Source organism: Mytilus californianus, unplaced genomic scaffold (genome assembly GCF_021869535.1).
Source record: "Mytilus californianus isolate M0D057914Y unplaced genomic scaffold, xbMytCali1.0.p SCAF_6, whole genome shotgun sequence".
Classification (NCBI taxonomy): domain Eukaryota; kingdom Metazoa; phylum Mollusca; class Bivalvia; order Mytilida; family Mytilidae; genus Mytilus; species Mytilus californianus.
The window spans coordinates 49,237,786-49,260,925 of NW_026262712.1; the positions used below are offsets into that span (position 1 = coordinate 49,237,786).

Consider the following 23,140-nt stretch of genomic DNA (forward strand, 5'->3'; position numbering starts at 1 on the left):
GGGGCATTACTCTAGAACGGTAATAGTGACGCCACCAAAATTCAAACTTAATCTGTGTTTTGTGGTAATAAGCATAGTGTATAAGTTTCATAACATTTGGTTGAGGCAAACTTAAGTTAGAGAACGGAAACTACCAATTTTGCAATTTTTCCATTTATAAAGGGCATAACTCTAGAACGGTTAAAGTGACGCCACCAAAATTCAAACTTGATCTGTGTTTTGTGGTAATAAGCATTGTGTATAAGTTTCATTACATTTGGTTGAGGCAAACTTAAGTTAGAGAACAGAAACAAAAAAATTAGCAATTTTTCCATTTATAAAGGGGCATAACTCTAGAACGGTTAGAGTGACGCCAACAAAATTCAAAGTTGATCTGTGTTTTGTGGTAATACGCATTGTGTTTAAGTTTCATAACATTTGGTTGAGGCAAACTCAAGTTAGAGAACAGAAACCAATTTTGGGTCGTACGTACGTACAGACGGACAAGGGTAAAACTTAATGCCCCCACCGCTACGGCGGGGGCATAAAAAAATTTAACTCTATTTTGAGAAAAAAACATGCGACAAAATGTTTAATTAAGTTTCTGGCGAATTTAGCATACCCGTACAATAAAGCTAGTGATCAATGAAGACAAACAACTTAGACCACTTGGCCACTGAGGTCTCTTCTACTGGAAAACCTTGGTGATCCTCACATCTCACTTTACCAGAACAATGCTCAATTAAAAAGAAACTTGGAATGTTTTTACATCAACAGTGCACCTATTACGGTCTTTTTATATCACATGGACTTATAACAGGTGAGCAATTGCCATCACTTTGCTTTTTATCGATGATGTAAACTTTTCAAGAATCTTTTCTCTGAAACAACTGGACAAATTTAGGCTGTGTTGTGATACAAAGAATTTAAGAAACTGAGTGTTTTTTTGAAAATGGCCATGGTGCGAGATAAATCTATGGGAAACTGGGTAAAACTCTTTTTCCATCCTTCATTCAGGTCGACCTACATTGCAAAACCAACAATATTAATTTGCTGCTTATTCCGAAAATGCATGAAAAATTTGTCACTGAATAATTAGAAACCGGAAATCCTAAAGATGATTTAGCCATCAGGTCAAATCAGGCACTAAAAAGCGATGTACCTACAAACGACAATTGAGGAGTGATGACACAATTTGACAGTAGAGGCTTTATATGCAACGTAAGCAAATTAAACTTGAATCCATTCAAGTATTGCACCCGTTTTATGTACGTTCCTTTTCTTTAATTTGGTGATCTGTTTATAAATTAACATATCACTCCTCAATTGTCGTTTGTGCCTTTTTTCTTGTTTATGCCTCTTTGTTTGTATGTGTTTGTATGCTAGTTCACATTTTTCAAACTACTCTATTTAAAACTAGGGAAGTAGTTGAGGTCTTACAGAAACTCGATCAACTTTTAACAATAAAAATTAAAATATGAAAAACCACATACATCACTAAGGTTTCAAAAAGAAAATAAGATCAATATTTATAAAGACTTTCTTTTATTCAAACATCTATGATTATCAATTTTCTTTTAAGATGACCAAAAAATTTTAGCAAATGTCCGAAAGAAATTCTAGTTGCGAAATCAGCATGTAAGGGGTGAAAGTTCAGACGTTTCTCAAGAATCAAGTCACGTGCAATTGCCACGGGAATATCTCTGGAGACCGTCTCAGATAAAAATACAAATGGTGTTATACAACCGGGCAAAACATGCAAGTTTTCCTCAACTTCAATTTGTGATGCAAACGAAAAGTTCCTGTGTGCTTTAAGTTTGTATTTAAGTTGCCGAAGAAGCACGTTGTTTTCCTCTCGACAAATGAAGAAGTAGAATTTGCCTTTTCTATCTTTTAGAAACAAATTCTTGCAATACACAGTTTGATCAGAATTGTTACGGTCTGGTTTAGGTTTGTAATTTACAGTCTCAGTAAAAATACTATAGTTTTCCAGATTTTGCAGAAGTTGCTTTCCTTCATCTGGTAAATCGTTCGGAAAGACTGAGGAGTTTTGACTTAATTTATCAGGAGGGACTTCCTCTTCATCGCTTGAGGTTGTTGATTCATCCGTTTCACTGTTACTGTCAGAGCTTTGGGAAATATGTGTAGAATACTTGTTTAGATGTGGCAAAGGAGTTTGTGATGAAGTGACGTTTTCGTTAATGTTTTGCTTTCGATATTGTAAATCAGTTGGTGATGAAGTGATGTTTTCTTCCACGTTTTGTGCTTCGGGCTTCATTGAAGTTTCCATCAGCCACATAGTTAAACGATGGAGAGATCTTTGAAGATGTGGCCGATAGATGATAAAAGCAGTAACTCCGGAGATGAGGCCAGCGGCCAACATCCCGGACTTAGCGTGTCGAGCCATGGTGGCGGCATATTTGTGGCCAACCTTGGAAGGTCAGCCGGCATCCACGACCTACGTTTGTCAAGGTCGTATATCAGGATACATTCTCAAACTAACCATTTGGTTAGTCTGCTATCCATTTACTATCTGATGGTCATATTTTAGATAATCCTCCACATTTGGACAGGCTTAATTAGTAATGCTTCGTGTCAGCATTTTCTGGTGCATTTGTAACTCCACTTACAAATACATGTATATCTATAAATTAAAAATATATATATTATTATCTACATAACTGGAACTGAACTCGCTTAAACTTTTTTTTATACAAATGCTGAAGTGATTCGGTAACTATATGAATAAGTTAATATGTCTGTCCCGTCCCTGGCCTTTGCATGGGTAATCAGTAATCAAATATACATGTCTTATAGAGTTGACAGAAATTGAGTTAATCACGGACTCATTCTACCTCCCTAGCTCTCTTCAAGTTTTTAGTCTCTATCCCGTTTACTCAAGGTTTTCTTTAATCCCCCCTCCCCCATCGAAAAATGTATGAAAACTGATAAACAAAACCCCTCTCTGGCTAGTGAAAAATCCGACGACACTTCGTCCATACAGAGGAAAAGCTAGCATAGACTGCTCCAAACTTATTTGTCGTAGTGTGTAGCCTACCATGGCGTTAACTGGTAGATCAAACTCGAAAATTCTTCGGAAACATGAGAAATAATGCAGATTTTTAACTCTAGCCGTAGCATGCGTAAGAAGTATTAAATTTTGAAGGCCTGCTAATTATTTTATTTTTATCGATGTAAATATAAAAATAATTGGCTTACCTTTTTGCAATATCAGTTGATTTTAGTTCTTTCGAACAATCGGCTTATTTCTATTTCTGTTAGGCGTTCATTTTCGTCTTTTTGTCAACCGTATTAAAATAAAATGTCACTAACAACACGTTGTTTATATTTATAATAAATTCGAAATTTATTTTTAGAATATGTAAAGTAAATGATATTTTGTTATCCACATGTTACTAAGGTAATTAATTTTATATTGTCATATACATGAAGATAGTATCAAATCTAAACACATAAACAGGTTTATTTTTCAATTAAAAGGGTAAAAATCATTGTGAATTTGTTTTTATACCGTGAAAACTATCTTTTACTTCCGAATTCGACATAACGGTAATTCTATTAATAGACATATTAACATTACTTTGTATTTCATCAGCAAAAGTATGACCTAGGTATTGACCTTTGTTACTAACTGATCAGCTGATCTGTTAAAAAATATATGTTGAATTGCGAGACCTAACTAAAATACTTCAGTTCTAGTAACATGCCATCTTTAGTAGTTGAATGAAAATATGTTTAGAAGAACTGTTTATTCTTTCATATATATATATATCCTCCTGTATATCCGAACTAAGTGTTTGTTGTTAATTAATGTTATTGGCATGAAATGAGATCTTAGGATCAGTCAGCCAAAATTAATTTATTTTTAAAACATAATTATTTCACTCAAATATTTTAACTTAAAACTTCTCCCCCTCACACACAAAGTACGTAATCATGTATGTGTGCCGCTACCTGTCAGAATCAGTCTTTTTTTTATGAAAATAAGGAGGTGTGTTGTGATTGCCTATGAGACAACTTTTCACTGATAGACAAAGATTTAAACAATAACTGCAAGTCCCCACTCTGCCTTCAACAAGGGGCAAAGCCCATACTTTATAGTATATAATATAGTAGGTTTTAGCTTGCTGGGTCCTTAGAGCCACATGTGAGCTATTGCCATCACTTGATGTTTCTGGTCTGTCTTCATTATTTTTTTTTAAATTTTTTGCTCTTAAACAAAACAAATAAAACAATTTCAACCAAACAATGGCTGAATTATTCTGTGGGTATTTAGTAAAAAGTTTGTGTTATGTGTCCCTTCCAACATGGGAAATAAACTCATCATAGATTCCAGGATTTAAATTTTGTACGCCAGATGCACGTTTCGTCAACCAAAAGACTCATTAATGACGCTCAAATAAAAAAAATGTTAAAAAGGCCAAAAACAGTAGATTTTCTCCCTTGGTAGCTATGTATTGGTTTGAATATTTTGGCATTTGTATAGTATTTCTAAAAGGAGATGTGGAGTTAACATCAATGAAAAGCTAGCCCATTGGTAAAAAGGTATATAGACTAAAAGACTAGAGGTTAACAGACAGTCTTAAACAATATGTCTATACAATGTGTCAATTTAAAATCCACTCAAGTATAACAGTTGTTAAAAGAGAAAATCAAAGATCTGACACCAGAACACAATTCCTTAAATGACAAAAGAACACCAAATTCAACAAATGAAAAAAAGAACTCCAAATTTCACAAATGACAAGAGAACACCAAATTCTCCAAAGAACATGGAACACAAAATTTCTCATATACATAAGAACACCAAAGAAAACCAAACAATATAAATTGGCCGCCATGAAATAGTCATGAGTGCTGAACAAAACTTTAAATACTCTCACTATAGTACCTGTAAAGAATATGTCAGTATTTAGTGGTCCAAACGTCCTACTGAACCGTCGATTTTCTAATATAATCAAATCATTCCAGCGGAAGCTTAGGAGTAGAAGTAAAAACTTTGCAGTCAGTTTTAATTTCTAAAATCTTAAGAGTCACTTTGACTTATTGTGACTGACATTTGATAATACAAGACCTGGAAGTCTTATAAACCCCTGGCGCTATCGTGGTGTGGTTTCATGTTCACTATAATTGCTTTAACTTTCACACTCATGACTTTTTCATGGTGGCCAGTTTATATTGTTTGGGAAACCAGGGTACCAGGAAAGAACAACTGACCTTCCACAGAAAAATTGCCAATCCTAGTGAATTGATTTTGTGGACAAATGCACCTTGCCTTTGAGGGTTCGAAATTAAAATGTCAGTGTGACAGACTAGTGATCACTGACGAACGACTAACTACTTAGAGCAGTCGGCTACCGATGCTCCTCTTTCTACTGGAAAACCTCTGTGGTCTAAACGTCCTACTGAACCATATGCATGTCTGCACTTAACTCGAATAAAAAAACAATATCTGCTTTTGTTTGCACCTGTCCGAAGTCAGGAACCTGATGTTCTGTGGTTGTCGTTTGTTGATGTGGTTCATAAGTGTTTCTCGTTTCTCGTTTTTTATATAGATTAGACCGTTGGTTTTCCTGTTTGAATGGTTTTACACTAGTCATTTTTGGGGCTCTTTATAGCTTGCTGTTCGGTGTGAGCCAAGGCTCCGTGTTGAAGACCGTACTTTGACCTATAATGGTTTACTTTTATAAATTTTGACTTACATGGAGAGTTGTCTCATTGGCACTCATACCACATCTTCTTATATCTATAATATGTTCAATGTAAAAATAACAAATAATAACAGATAAAACGTTACAACGTGTTGTGGTTTCACTTTCACTATATAGTACCTGTAAATTCACATACTAGTATATGAATATTTCAGTATTTACTGGCCATGCATTTACTAAAGTGTGGTTGAAACATGATTTTAAGAAAGAAAAATCCCAAAAAGTGTTGCCCATTGAAAACATTGCATTTTTTTTACTATACAGACACGCAAGCAAAGTTGCAAGCGCTAAATATAAAAGCAAACGCCTAATCTAAAAAAAACACAACACATTACATAATTACATAATAGCCTGATATTTGGACAAATAAGATCTTTGTCAAGGTTTTAAAAAATGAAGATAAAAACGTCCAGATATCTTTAGTACAGACTTGCTTCTTGTATCAATTTTGTGGACCGGGTAGAGATTGCATAAAACGCTTTCAAAACGAATTTGTCACTGGCTGAATAGATAAATAATCTTCCAAGCCTCATCTCTACCTGTGAGAGTTCATAGAATTAGGTCCAGACTTTAAATCCTATCCAGCCCAGAATATACAGTTTAGTACTCGAATATTAAAATTACATAATGATGTGTATAAGCATACTGAAGAAAACTAATTTATTAAAAATAAAACAAGTTGCGCATGTTGTATGAATATATTTGTTCCAAAGAAAAATAGGTTCAACTACAAGTGAACGAACGAAGTAATTGAATTTAAATGCATTAAAGCTGAGACTACTATATGTGTTATAGAAGTCTCAGATTAAATGCATTCCTTTGCTAAATATAATTTAATGTTTTAGTTTTAAATTCACATTTCAAAACGAAAGCAATCTATACCCTTCAGTGCTCACAAACACTTTGATGTTATATTTGATACAAATATTATGTTGGTCCCTTGCTTCAGAGAATATTGTTGATATACTCCCTTGGAACGTTTTTACATAAACAGTGCACCCATATCAGTCTTTTGCTCGGACCTGGCCCTATAAGCCATATGAGGAATTGTCATCATTAATTTTGCCTGTCGTCATCATAAACTTTTTCAAGAATCTTTTCCTCTGAAACTACTGGTTCAATTTTGACCCAGTCTGATTAAAATCAAACCTCTCAGCGCTCCCGTTCACGCGCGGCATATAAATAAACGATAGCAAGTGAGAGGTTTGGTTTTAATCAGACTGATTTCGACCAAACTTGACCTGAATGATAGTTAGGTATACAGAAGTTTAAAGGTTTTTTTTTATTCCTGCCAATTTACTAACATTTCTGTCATGCCTCTTGAAAGATTTTGCGAACAACAAAATTTATATTTTGATCCCAGAGAAAAATATTTTATTCTGCTTGATTTAAATTGAATTTCCTCGATAAGCTGTATACTTGAAAATAAGTCGTGTATCTTACAAAAAAGTTATTGCAATTGGTAAAAGTTCTATTTTTTTTTCGGGTGCGCGATTCAGGCTCTTTATAGCCTTTTGCCTGTGATTGAATGTCAAGTATTTGTTTCACTAACGGTAAACCGTGTTAAAATCTAAGATAGAAAATGTCAAATTCTACAGGAAATTGAAAATTAAATAGTCAATATCATATATGCTTAAAATATTTTTTTAACCATTATAACTTTATCCATAAACCAAACAATTATTCAGCGCTGATTTTTGCCGTTGAAAGGATTTTTATACAAAACTGCAGAATTAACAATTTTTTCCAAGGATCTCCCTAACCAAAGTGAATTAATTTGAATCCGAAAGACATTTAATGGACGGATGGACCTTTTTAGGACGTCGGGATTGGGATTTTATTTTTGCGGGAACTTGGGATTTACATTTATCGCGAATCGGGAATTAATTATTGAGTTTCGCCGGGGATCCAGGAAAGGATGCTCCAATGTTTTCGGAATTCGGAATTCAGCGTTTATTTTTCTTGGAATTCGGGATGACACTCTCTCTTCTTACATATTTTTGGGGACGAATACTAAAAATTTGCCAAAATCTGTCAGAATTGCGGGTTTCGGCTGTCTTCAGGCTTTTAATCAAATGCTTCGCTGAGCGCAGCCAGATACGACCGCAGAGGTCGAACCCTGAACAGTTGGGGCAAATTTGGACACAATATTCAAGCTTGATACTGTCTTAATTTGTATTGTGATCAAATTTTTGACATAATATAGGTTTCTGACCCAAAATAAATGTGGTCAAAGATCATATAAATCCATTGCGCAATACTGTGCAATTGAAGATTTCTTCTTGAAACTTTTCAAAAATTCGAAATTTTAAAAATTTTGAAAAAAAAATATGAATCCCTTAAAAAAATTCCCCATCCCCCCAACTTTTTGAAACCCCCTTGGAGCAATAATCCTAAAACTCAATCCCAGCCTTTCCTTTGTAGTATGGAACCTTGTAGTACAATTTCAGAGAGATCCATACACTTACACACACGTTATAGTCTGGAAACAAGAAAAATGCTTGTTTTTGGCCCTTTTTTGGCCCCTTATTCCAACATGTTTGGGAAAATTAACCCCAAACTCAACCCCAGCCTTCCCTTTGTTATATGGAACCTTGTGGTACAATGTCAGAGAGATCCATACACTTACACACAATTTATTGTCTGTAAACTAGAAAAATGCTTGTTTTTGGTCCCTTTTTGGCCCTTAATTCCTAAACTGTTGGCCCCCATAACCCCTAAAATGAATCCCAACCTTCTACTTGTGGTACAATTTCTGAGCAATCGAAATACTTATACACAAGTTATTATCCTGAAACTAGAAAAATGCTTGTTTTGGGTCCCTTTTTGGGCCCCTAATTCCTAAACGGTTGGGACCATCATCCCCAAAATCAATCCCAACCTTCCTTTTGTGGTATTGAACCTTCTTACAAAATTCCATAGAGATCCATTTACTTAAACTAAAGTTATTGTCCAGAAACCAATGTGTCTTCGGACGACGACGCAGACGCAGACGACGACGACATCATACCATTATACGATCCCAAAATTTTTTTTGCGGTCGTATAAAAACTTGATGATGAATATTGAAAGTCTTTATAAAAATGGCCCTTGTGAGAGATAAATTAAGGGAAAATTGGCACCAACTCTTTTTCCATCTTTCATTTAGGTCGACCGAAATTTGTACATGTAATTATTGTATCAGAGATATATATTTGTTCTCGTTCTGAATATGCATGAATTTATGTCATAGGAGGATTTGAAAACGGAAATCATCAGGTCAAATTTGGCTCTGAAAAGCGATCTACCAACAAATGACAACTGAGGAGTGATGAGAAAATCTCACAAATGCTTTATAGGCAAGGTCAGCTAGTTAAACTAAGAAGGTTAATCTACCCAAGCCTTGCTCCTGTTTCAGTTAAAAAAGTTGACATAAGCATCCCTTCTTTTAAGATGTACATATTTGTATTTTTATATGTAGTGGCATGCACATTTCCTGATTTGTTTAAAAAAAAACATCACCCTCTTTCGTTGTTGGTTGCTTTATTGTGTTTGTTCTTGTTTTATACCTCTTTTTCAAGTTTTGTTTATATTTCAAAACTACACTGTATAACCGAGGAAGTGGTTTAGGCCACATACAACCCGTATTGCCAAAATGATATCAACTGGCATCAACTTAGATCCAAGTTCACAAAATATTGTCACACGTGTACTCCGTCTGTCCCATGTTTACTCGATCAACTTTCAACCTTAAAATAAAATGCTCCGCTGGGGCGCAGCTTGATACGACCGCAGAGGTCGAACCCTGAACAGTTGGGGCAAGTATGGACACAACATTCAAGCTTGATACAGCACTGAATTTGGATTGTAATTAAATATATGACACAGCATAGGTTTCTGACACAGAATGAATGTGGTCCAAGAACTTAAAAGATTTTAATTTACCTATTCAAACCATATCATTATTATTTGCTTTTATATATAAATCAGAAATAACCAATTTAAAATGGAAAATATAAAGAAAATAAAATGCTTCGCTGGGGCGCAGCTTGATACGACCGCAGAGGTCGAACCTTGAACAGTTGGGGCAAGTGTGGACACAACATTCAAGCTTGATACAGCTCTGAATTTGGATTGTTATTAAATATTTGACACAGCATAGGTTTCTGACACAGAAAGAATGTGGTCTAAGAACTTGATTTTTTTTAATTTACCTATTATGGTTCAATGTCCAAAATCAAAATACATGGTTAGATTCAGCATATCAAAGAACCCCATATATTCAATTTTTGTTAAAATCAAACAAAGTTTAATTTTGGACCCCAACTTGGACAAACTTGAAAACTGGGCCCATAATCAAAAATCTAAACACATGTTTAGATTCAGCATATCAAAGAACCCCAAGAATTCAATTTTTGCTAAAATCAAACTAAGTTTAATTTTGGACCCTTTGGACCTTAATGAAGACCAATTTAAAAAACGGGACCCAAATTAAAAATCTAAAAACACGGTTAGATTTGGCATATCAAAGAACCCCAATAATTCAATTTTTGATGAAATCAAACAAAGTTTAATTTTGGACCCTTTTGACCTCAATATGAACAAATTTGATAGCGGGGCCTACAAATAAAAAATCTAAATACATGGTTAGATTCAGCATATCAAAGAACCTCATACATTCAATTTTTGTTGAAATCAAACAAAGTTTAATTTGGACCCCAATTTAGACCAACTTGAAAACTGGGCCCATAATCAAAAATCTAAATACATGTTAAGTTTCAGCATATCAAAGAACCCCATAAATTCATTTTTTGTTGAAATCAAACAAAGTTTAAATACTGGACCCTATTTTGGACCAACTTGAAAACTGGGCCCATAATAAAAAATCTAAACACATGTTTAGATTCAGCATATCAAAAACCCCAAGAATTCAATTTTTGTTAAAATCAAACTAAGTTTAATTTTGGACCCTTTGGACCTTAATGTAAACCAATTTAAAAAACAGGACCCAAAATTAAAAATCTAAATACACGGTTAGATTTGGAATATCAAAGAACCCCAATAATTAAATTTTAGATGAAATCAAACAAAGTTTAATTTTGGACCCTTTTGACCTCAATATGAACCAATTTGATAACGGGGTCCACAAATAAAAAATCTAAATACATGGTTAGATTCAGCATATCAAAGAACCCCATATATTCAATTTTTGTTGAAATCAAACAAAGTTTAATTTTGGACCCCAATTTGGACAAACTTGAAAACTGGGCCAAAAATCAAAAATCTAAATACATGTTTAGATTCAGCATATCAAAGAACCTCATATATTCAATTTTTGCTAAAATCAAACAAAGTTTAATTTTGGACCCTTTGGACCTTAATGTAGACCAATTTGAAAACTGGACCCAAAATTAATAAACTGCAATTGTCTGAAAACTGGAAAATCACCCTTTTTTTAATGAATAAAACCCCATAACTCAGAAATGTTAAATGTAAAATTTATAAAATTCTAAAGAGAGTTTACATCAATACATACAAACAATTCACCAAAGTTTCATAAGAATTGCTGAAAGCATTTTTGAGTTTTTGTCCGAAAACTGAAAAATCCCCCCTTTTTTTATGGATAAAACCCTGTAACTCGGAAACGTAAAATCTAAAATTTATAAAAATCAAAAGAGAGCTCATGTTAATAGATATAAACAATTCACCACAATTTCTTGCAAGTTGGTGAAAGCATTCTTGACTTATTGTCCGAAAACTGGAAAATCCCCCTTTTTTTAATGAATAAAACCCCATAACTCGGAAACGTAAAATCTAAATTTTATAAAAAACGAAAGGGAGCTCACGTCAATAGATATAAACAATTCACCAAAGTTTTATGCAAATTGGTTAAAGCATTCTTGAGTTAATGTCCGACATGTTGACGACGGACAGACGGACGGACAGACGGACAGACGGACGGACGGACAGACGGACAACGGTATACCATAATACGTCCCGTAAACGGGCGTATAAAAATCTAAATACACTGTTAGATTCGGCATAACAAATAAATAAATGTGATCAAAGATTTTACAAATCTAATGCGCCATACTGTGCAATTAAAGATTACTTCTTGAAATTTTTCAATATTTGAAATTTGAAAAAAAAATAATATTTGAAGAATAATTCTTTTTATTTTCTGAAATCTGAAATGAGAAAAAAGTGACCCCCCACAATTTCTTTTTATCCCCCCCCCCCCTTTTTTCCCCCAAAAAATTCTTTCCCTCAAGATATGGTCATAATCTCAATTCAAATTTCCAATGGAGATGGCAACCATAATTACCCATTTAAATTTACCATAGTGCTTACTTAATCTATTTTATAATAGAATTAAAATTATAGTGTCAAATCTTTCATATGGATTTTTTTGTAAAAAAAAAAGATGCAACATTTGCAGATATTTTTACTGGTCTTCCTTTATAAATATGCATTTCTTTAAACATAATTTAAAAGCAGTGTAAGGGAAGTAACCAAAACGTTGTATTTGGATTACCTCCATTACACTGTTTTAAATTATCTTTATTGTTCATTAACCATTACTTTATACATAATTTAAAAGCAGTGTAAGGGAGATAATTTCAATGATGTATTTGATTTATCTCCCTTACACTGCTTCAAATTATGTTTTGTACTGAAGTATTTGTCCATTAACCAGGACAAGCTTGTTTTTCCCCCTTTTTTGCCCCTAATTCCTAAACGGTTTGAGCCATAACCCCCCAAAGCAAATCCTAACCATCCCTTTGTGGTATGGAAACTTGTAGTATAATTTCAGAGAGATCCATACACCGTTCCACAGTGATTGTCTGGAAACTAGAAAATGCTTATTTTTGGCCCCTTTTTGGCCCCTAATTCCTTAACTGTTGGTACCATAACCCCCAAAATCAATCCCAACCTTCCTTTTGTGGTATTTAACCTTATGGTCAAATTTCAAAAAGATCCATTCACTTAAACTAAAGTTAGAATGCGAAAACCAATGTGTCTTCGGACGACGACGCCGGACGACGACGACGACGACGACGACGACGACGACGCCAACGTCATACCAATATACGACCACAAAATTTTTTTGCGGTCGTATAAAAATGGAAAAAAAAATCCCCCCCCCAAATTTTTTTAACCCCCTTATGATTCATCACCCCCAAACTCAATCCCAGCCTTCCCTTTGTGGTATGGTACCTTGCAGTACAATTTCAGATAGATCCATACACTTGAAAAGAAGTTATTGTCTGGAAACTAGAAAAATGCTTATTTTTGGCCCCTTTTTGGCCCCAAATTCCTAAACGTTTAGGGCAATTATCCCCAAACTCAAACCCAGCTTTCCCTTTGTGATATGGAACCTTGCAGTACAATTTCATAAAGATCCATACACTTACACACAAGTTATTGTCCTGAAACTAGAAAAATGCTTGTTTTTTTGCCCTTTTATGGCCCCTAATTACTAACAATTTGAGGGAATTACCCCCAAAATCAATCCCAGCCTTCCCTTTGTGGTATGGTACCTTGCAGTACAATTTCAGAGAGATCCATACACTTGAACACAAGTTATTGTCTGGAAACTAGAAAAATGCTTATTTTTGGCCCCTTTTTTGCCCCTTACTCCTAAACCTTTTGGGCAATTACCCCCAAACTCAATTCCAGCTTTCCCTTTGTGATATGGAACCTTGTTGTACAATTTCATAAAGATCCATACACTTACACACAAGTTATTGTCATGAAACTAGAAAAATGCTTGTTTTTTTACCCTTTTTGGCCCCCAATTCCTAAAATTTGGAGGCAATTACCCCAAAAATCAATCCCAGCATTCCCTTTGTGTTATGGAACCTTGTGATACAATGTCAGAGAGATCCATGCACTTACACACAAGTTATTGTCATGAAACAAGAAAAATGCTTGTTTTTTGCCACTTTTTGGCCCCTAATTCCTAAAATTTGGAGGCAATTACCCCCAAAATCAATCCCAGCATTCCCTTTGTGATATGGAACCTTGTGGTACAATGTCAGAGAGATCCATACACTTACACACAAGTTATGTCTGGAAATTACAAAAATGCTTATTTTTGGCCCCTTTTTTGCCCCTAATTCCTTAACTGTTGGTACCATTACCCCCAAAATCAATCCCCACCTTCCTTTTGTGGCATTGAACCTTATGGTAAAATTTCATTGAGATCCATTTACTTAAACTAAAGTTAGAGTGCGAAAACTAATGTGTCTTCGGACGACGACGCCGCGGACGACGACGCCGGACGACGACGACAACGACGACGACGACGACGACGACGCCAACGTCATACCAATATACGACCACAAAAAATTTTTTGCGGTCGTATAAAAATTAAAAATGCAAAACCACATTCATCACTAACAAAGAGAAAACAAGATCAATATTTTACAAGATTTTTTTTTAATTCAGACGTCTATGATTATCAATTTTCTTTTAAGATGGCCAAAAAGTTTTAACAGATGTCCAAAAGAAATTCTAGTTGCGAAGTCAGCATGTAAGGGATGAAAGTTCAGACGTTTCTCAAGAATCAAGTCACGTGCAATTGCCACGGGAATATCTCTGGAGACTGTGTCAGATAAAAATACAAATGGTGTTATACAACCGGGCAGAATATGCAAGTTTTCCTCAACTTCGATTTGTGATGCAAAAGAAAAGTTCCTGTGTGCTTTAAGTTTGTATTTAAGTTGCCGAAGAAGCACGTTGTTTTCCTCTCGACAAATGAAGAAGTAGAATTTGCCTTTTCTATCTTTTAGAAACAAGTTCTTGCAATACACAGTTTGATCAGTATTGTTACGGTCTAGTTTAGGTTTATAATTTACAGTCTCAGTAAAAATACTATAGTTTTCCAGACTTTGCAGAAGTTGCTTTCCTTCATCTGGTAAATCATCCGGAAAGACCGAGGAGTTTTGACTTAATTTATTAGATGGGACTTCCTCTTCATCACTTGATGTTGTTGATTCATCTGTTTCACTGTTACTGTCAGAGCTTTGGGAAATATGTGTAGAAGACTTGTTTAGATATGGTAAAGGAGTTTGTGATGAAGTGAAGTTTTCGTTTACGTTTTGCTTTCGATATTGTAAATCAGTTGGTGATGAAGTGATGTTTTCTTCCACGTTTTGTTCTACGGGCTTCATTGAAGTTTCCATCAGCCACATAGTTAAACGACGGAGAGATCTGCGAAGATGAGGCTGATAGATGATAAAAGCAGTAACTCCGGAGATGAGGCCAGCGGCCAACATCCCGGATTTAGCGTGTCGAGCCATGGTAGCGGCATATTTGTGGCCAACCCTGGAAGGTCAGCCGGCATCCACGACCTACGTTTGTCAAGGTTGTATATCAGGATACATTCTCAAACTAACCATTTGGTTAGTCTGCTATCCATTTACTATCTGATGGTCATATTTTAGATAATCCTCCACATTTGGACAGGTTTAATTAGTAATGCTTCATGTCAGCATTTTCTGGTGCATTTGTAACTCCACTTACAAACACGTACATGTATATCTATTAATTAAAAATATATATATTATTATCTACATAACTGGAACTGAACTCGCTTTAACTTTTTTTATACAAATGCTGAAGTGATTCGGTAACTATATGAATAAGTTAATATGTCTATCCCGTCCCTGACCTTTTCATGGGTAATCAGTAAGCAAATATACATGTCTTATACAGTTGACAGAAATTGAGTTAATCACGGACTCATTCTATCTCTCTAGCAGTCTCTTCAAGTTGTTAGTCTCTATCCCGTTTACTCAAGGTTTTCTTTAATCCCCCCTCCCCCATCGAAAAATGTATGAAAACTGTTTAACAAAACTCCTCGCCACGCGATGATATTTTTACATTTGCAAACAATTATATATGCGCCTCCTTTCCGCAAAAACCCTCTATGGCTCGACACTTCGTCCATATGTACGGAGGAAAAGCTAGCATAGACTGTTCCAAACTTATTTGTCGTAGTGTGTAGCCTACCATGGCGTTTACTGGTAGATCAAACTCGAATTCTTCAGAAATAATGCAGATTTTTAACTCTGACCGTAGCATGCGTAAGAAGTATTAAATTTTGAAGGCCTGTTAATTATTTTATTTTCATGTAAATATAAAAATAATTGCATGGCTTACCTTTTTGCAATATCAGTTCATTTTAGTTCTTTCGAACAATCGGCTTATTTCTATTTCTGTTAGGCGTTCATTTTCGTCTTTTTGTCAACCGTATTAAAATATAATGTCACTAACAACACGTTGTTTATATTTATATAAATTCGAAATCTATTTTTAGAATATGTAAAGTAAATGATATTTTGTTATCCACATGTTACTAAGGTAATTAATTTTATATTGTCATATACATGAAGATAATATCAAATCTAAACACATAAACAGGTTTATTTTTCAATTAAAAGGGTAAACAATCACTGTGAAATTGTTCTTATACCGTGAAAACTATCTTTTACTTCCGAATTCGACATAACGGTAATTTCTATTAATAGACATAAAATTACTTTGTATTTCATCAGCAAAAGTATGACCTAGGTATTGACCCTTGTTACTAACTGATCAGCTGATCTGTTAAAAAATATATGTTGAATTGCGAGACCTAACTAAACTAGAAGGATTATTTAATTCAAGTTATGAGAAGTATATATCCCAGATCGATAATCATGACGCATGTTGAGGATATTTTTCAATCGTGATTTTTATATATAAATCCCTCATTGTCGCAGGAATTGAGGCGTCAAAACAATGCAGGCAATTGTTACTATCCATTGGGGGTCTCCTATCCACATTTTAGCGACCTCCCAATGGATAGAAACAAGTGACTGTGCGTCAAAAGCAAAAATTAAAAACAGCTCGGCGGGCTTCCAAGACATCATATTTTTTGGATATGGGAGAAGGGCTAACTAGAAAAATTTAAACTGACGCAAACGGTAGCTCAACAAAACGATGTGACGAATGACGATTCAAATTTAAGACGCATTTGACACTTACGGAAGCGAAAAGGTAATTATTAAAAGGCAATTATTCCTACCATCATTTATCATGTAACCGTTTGATTGGTTGTCAAGGCAATTTTCATTTTGTTTAATAAAATGCAATTAAATTTTTGTAAAATGTTCAGTGTGAAAGAGCAGCCTAGAAATATTTAGAAACTAAAGACAACATATACCACAACGTGAATTGATTAAAAAAATCCTTTATAAGATTCCTATTAATGTGTCTACCGGCAAAGGTGTTTGACACAATTATTCAAGGAACAGTTTCGTGAATAAGATGTTATCTAGCATATTTTTTTTTTTCATTTTATTTTCAATTTGTGTACAAAAAAGCGGACAATTTTACATATAATAAGTGTACCTACATTTACATTACCACGGGATCATAATAATTTTATATACTTTATCGTGACATCTATAATCTATTTTGATTATTATTACTTGGATATTATTTTGATTAAACTCACATATATTTTTTTCCTTTTAGGTATCATTTTTATTAAACTCACATATTTGTTTTCTTTTCGGAATGAAAATTTTGACGGTTTTAAAATCAACAATATGTCTTAAAATATTGATTGATATCATTATTGTTTGATCTCAATCTGATTAAATTCAAATCTATATTAACTCGCGTGCTAGTATATCATATAAGGATAACGAAATCTGGGATCTATATTTTAATTAGATTGGTTTGATCTGTGATGGTTTAATATAACGTCACATATTGGAATCTAAATGAAATGATCTATAATACCTACCATGGTCTTTTTGATTTGACAGATCTTAAGAACAAAGCACTCCAACACGTACACCTGGTGTAATTTAAAAGGCGTACGGACTTCTATTTACTATTATATTTTATGCAAATCGGCGATTTAATCAGATTAATTGTTTGTTTTTTCGAAGATTGCTTTCAACTAAATGTGCAAGAGAAACCCCCCCCCCCTCCCCCCCCCCAAAAAAAACAATAAAAAATTTCACTACCAGAATCAATTGTTATGTGACTTCTGGTCTTTAATTTAAAATATGCTTCAATCTATATTTAGTATAGCACATAAAACCCAAAAATACATCTATAGTATAAATAAAAGATATGTATACTGGACAGCAACCATCTTTTTATTTATTGAATCCCTGGGATTAACTTTAGATGTTACTGTAATCATTACTCGAAATACTAGAAAAAATATTACTATGGGACCTTAAGTACATACATTTATATTAAATGACATAAAAATAATTAATATTAATATGAAATTGTGTTATGATTCTTTTTCGTCTTATTTAAGAATAAAATATTTATTACAAATACACCGCCAGTTTGCCATGCATAAAACTGGTTTAATTGCAAATCCGTACAAGGCCGGTTAATTATCGTCATCATCTTAACACTGTTTGACTAAATTTCTAATCCAACTCTTCTCAATAATTAAAGCAATGAAATATAATGTATTGAAAGTTAATTTCCCAGATAAAGGAAGAGTTCTCGGATCAAATATCCTCGTGGAAGCCGTATATTCATAAGGTAAAACGCGACCTCTTCTTACTTGACATGAACATGAAGCACTGAACAGAAATTATTAGTTGTAATATTCCTCTTAATTTCTAAATTTATGTATTTGAAATGTATCTGCTATAACTTGTTTATGATATGGAGGATATTAATACAATTCATAAGGTTTCCAAATGTGGGTTCTTGTAATGAAATTATTTGATTTAAAATTATAACATTAGTAACAAAACCGCCAGTTCGTGGTCAATTTTACTCCATGATATGATATGATGAGTGACCAAGAAGAAAGTCTTGGCTCTGGGGAAAATTTCTCAGTCGACCTTAGTGTGCCTGATCAAAAGATTCCCGAAGACGAACTTAAATTTTCAATAAGAAACATTTTGCAACTGGTCGACAGCGACAAACCTTCAACAGTTCAAAAAGGTAAGGAACGTTTTTTTCTTCATATTTTGAATTGTGTTATAGACAACTGTGATTTTGAAAAAACTTGTTTTTTAGAATTAAGAATTATAACAATTGCTTCTTAAAATTCTACGCCCTTTTAAATATCATCCAAATACCATTAAGGCATACAAAAAGAGCAATTAACGCCGAGGAATAAGTATCCACACGTTTGAAAGAGCTCGTTAACATGTTTTTATGTAGCCAAATATGTACGACCGTTTTGGTCAATTCACATTTAAGCTCATTTCTCATCTGATAAAAACATATAATGCCATGCAATATTTACGCAAATACCGGTTTACATATCTTTTATATGTCTACATTTTTTTATGATATGAAAAAAAAGGGGACGTGAGAAATAGGTCAACACCCCAAAGATACAAATAACCAAACCATTCAAATGCAACATAAGGCTTCAACAAAAGGCGGGTTTATACAATACATCGAACTGTACGTTTCGAGTCAAAAATAATTATGAAAACATTAAGCTGAAAATATTCCAAAAAAAAACGCAAAATTTGTGAACAACATTTAAAAGATTTGAGGTAGCATAATGGTTATAAGGTCATGCATATGTGGACAGGTAGCACTATTGTTTTGAGATCCAAGGACTCCCCTTTTCGGACTCCCCTTTTCAATCAGTTGACTAACGAAAGGTATAAAAATATCATACGATAAAAGCAGGCAAATATAAAAATAAGAAGATGTAGTATGATTGCCAATGAGACAACTCTCCACCAAAGACCAAATGAAATAGAAGTTAACAACTATAGCATTAAACCCTTTAAACAGCGCTATAATAGATAACAATTTCAAATAAAAACATTATAAACTATTTCATATCTTATAAAAAAAAAAACGTTTGCTACTATGCCTGTTGATAGGAAACAATCAGTGCTATACTCTTATATCTGTTGCTTTTTCTCATAGTAGATAATGCAAGACCAAAACTGTACTGGAACTCGATCTTGTGCAATGCCCGGAACAAACTATACAGACTTTCAATATAGAAAACAAAAGAAACATTTAAGTTTTATAAATAACCATATATTGGTCCGAGGACACAGTTATCGTCCTTTGATTTTCGTTACAAATATAGTCCCTAGTGTGGACAGTGTGTTTTGTTCATACTCTTTCCAGATTTATTTATTTGTATTTTATGCATGAAATAATAAGGAGTGGAATGTAATTACATGTTAAAAAATTAACTTTTTAGGTAAAGTAGTGATTTGGTCCAGTAAAAAAGGTAAAACAATTAGTATTTCTGAAGCTGTCAAATTGCATTATAGACCCCTTTAACATAGAATTGTCCATATTTTGAATTACAACTGATAGACTTTTCTATAATTTTTCTGTAATTTGTCCTAAAAGTAGTTTGCTAGTCTGAAAAAATCTTTTTGAGATAGAGCAAGTGAGTTTATTTAAATTTGAATTTATTGTCTAAAAGAAATGTACTACAAAATAACTGTGTTCTCGTGCCTACTGGTGTTAATAAAGAATGACCGAAAACCCATATTCAATAGATATAAGAAGATGTGGTATGAGTGCCAATGAGACAACTCTCCATCCAAGTCACAATTTGTATAGGTCAAAGTACGGCCTTCAACACGGAGCCTTGGCTCACACCGAACAGCAAGCTACAAAGGGCCCTAAAAATGACTAGTGTAAAACCATTCAAACAGGAAAACCAGCGGTATAATCTATATAAAACAACGAGAGACGAGTAACACTTAAGAATCACATCAACAAACGACAACCACTGAACTTCAGGTTTCTGACTTAGGACAGGTGCAAACAAATGCAGCGGGTTTAAACGTTTCAAGCCTATATTAAGCAGAAGAGAAACACATGAAGGACCTTTTTTAAAAACTTTTTTGTTCTATTTTTAATATATAACAGTTAAACACTGGTTGCAAATGGATCCATACTTCCACAAATCACTATATTTATATTGATGATGGTTCGGTATTTAACGTCCAGTGGAAAATATTACATTCATATCGGAAGAGAATATGTTACTGTGATGTGAATATTAACCCTGCTTTGTTCAAGATTGACACACTTGAGGCGCGGATTTATACGTGCTTGTACAAGGTAACAAGTGGTTGTCGTTTGTTGGTGTATATCATATTTGTTTTTCGTTCATTATCTTGTACATAAATCAGTCCGTTAGTTTTCTCTTTTAAATTTTTTACATTTCTCATTTCGGGGCTTTTTATAGCTGACTATGCGGTATGGGTTTTACTCATTGTTGAAGGGCGTACGGTGACATATATTTGTTAATTTCTGTGGCATTTGGTCTCTTGTGGAGAGTTGTCTCATTGGCAATCATACCACATCTTCTTATTTTTATAACTATTTGTACAAGGTAACATGCAGTCCGTTGGAGAATATGTCACCATAATCTGACACATTATTCAGAATCCGAATTATATATTATATTTATGATAAAAGAGGCAAGGCAAATTTCCCCTACATATATTTCACACTAGGGCCATTTTTTGAAAAGTCTTTCAATCTTTACTTAAATTTATCTATCATAGCTCCACGTGTTTACTGAAAGGTTCTAACTGTCTATACCCTAACCGCAATTCTGACGGATTTGCCTTTTTTTTTTCTTTTTCTTTTTTTAGTTTAGATACCTATATACTATATGGAAATACGTTAGTTATAGAAAAATATCTAAACTATATGATATCAAATTTCTAGTAGGATTTAACTGATTCAACAAAAATATTAATATATTTTAATAAAACACATAGTGTGTTAAATCGTGACATCTACTTGAAACACACATTGTGTTAAATCGTGACATCTTCTTGAAGCACAGTGTGTTAAATCGTGACATCTACTTGAAACACACAGTGCGTTAAATCGTGACATCTACTTGAAACACATAGTGTGTTAAATCGTGACATCTACTTGAAACACACAGTGTGTTACATCGTGACATCTACTTGAAACACACAGTGTGTTACATCGTGACATCTACTTGAAACACATAGTGTGTTACATCGTGACATCTACTTGAAACACACAGTGTGTTAAATCGTGACATCTACTTGAAACACACAGTGTGTTAATTAAATCGTGACATCTACTTGAAACACACAGTGTGTTAAATCGTGACATCTACTTGAAACACATAGTGTGTTAAATCGTGAACTAAGTAGACGATATAGGGTGATCAGTTACGTTTGCCTTTTGGAACATTAGGTTATGGTTGGTATATGCAACGATTCGTGCATACTTGAACGACTTCTTTATGCAATCTTATAAGTATGCTGTTAATGGCATTGGAATCATTCTGCATATTTTATCTTTTTATTTAACTATTCATTTATTTTCATTCATTCTTTAATTCTTAATATCTCTGTCTACCCATTCCAATATTCATATGATTAATTGCACTTTGTTACCAAAATATGTGTTATGTATTTATTATGTAAATGCTATCTTCTTAGATATAAGAAGATGTGGTATGAGTGCTGATGAGACAACTCTCCATCCAAGTCACAATTTGTAAAAGTAAACCATTATAGGTCAAAGTACGGCATTCAACACGGAGTCTTGGCTCACACCGAACAGCAAGCTATAAAGGGCACCAAAAATGACTAATGTAAAAACCATTCAAACATGAAAACCAAAGTACACCTAAGTTTTTAGTGAATCACGTTAATAACGCTTGTCACGTGTTATTCGGGATTCAAAATTTTGTCACTGTAGCCAAAATGCTAAGTTCATAGATCTTCCTAAACTCCCATACGGAATTTGGTGAACTTTTCTCCCACATTTTTAAAAGTTAATGTTAGTATATGAATAAGGTATAATTTTAAATTTAACTGTTGAAACTGACTTACTTCCCTTTGGCCACAGTCGAGATTAAGGTAAGGGGAAAATTCGTTTATATTCAATACCAGATCTATTCCACTGCTTATGGAATCTAAGTACTAAAGGGAATTGCGTACCGTGTAGTAAGTACCTCTACTTCAAGAGTATACTTTTGTTGATAAATTTTGCAACCAAGCTCTATGCCGACTGATTTTTGTATTTATATGAAGCCAAATTTTACAAAACCTTCTCAAATACACAAAGAAAACCTTTCTTGCAAAGTTCGTTTGTGTCAGTTTCAAATACATATACCAGTATAAAGTAAAATAACAAAAATACTGAACTCCAAGGAAAATTCAAAACGGAAAGTCCCTTATCAAATGGCAAAATCAAAAGCTCAAGCATCCTGTCTCTCATTTACTCACATTTCGTCGAGTGTTGTGTGCCTTTTACATTTTTGTACATTTGTATATCCGAATAACCTTAAAATAAAGGATACCACCAGAGTAAAATGCCAGATTCATATAAGTATCTATTTCTTCTCTTTCAAACTAGGATTTATTTCAAACGTGACGATTTCAGTTTTCCGATTGGCAATTTTCCATTTTCAGTTATAACAT

General features: G+C 33.8%; 1 long non-coding RNA gene across 2 annotated transcripts; it reads right to left on the bottom strand.

Annotated features, from left to right (window-relative positions):
* Window positions 1-1,507: 1,507 nt before the first annotated feature.
* LOC127706793 (uncharacterized) lies at window positions 1,508-16,130 on the bottom strand. 2 transcript variants are annotated; one of them, XR_007984565.1, is made up of 3 exons: window positions 15,858-15,993; window positions 15,020-15,236; window positions 1,508-2,410 (listed from the first exon to the last, which is right to left on the bottom strand). It is a non-coding gene; the product is annotated as an uncharacterized LOC127706793 (long non-coding RNA). The 2 variants fall into 2 exon arrangements; XR_007984564.1 differs by lacking the exon at window positions 1,508-2,410 and having other exon boundaries at window positions 14,116-15,236; window positions 15,858-16,130.
* Window positions 16,131-23,140: the final 7,010 nt, after the last annotated feature.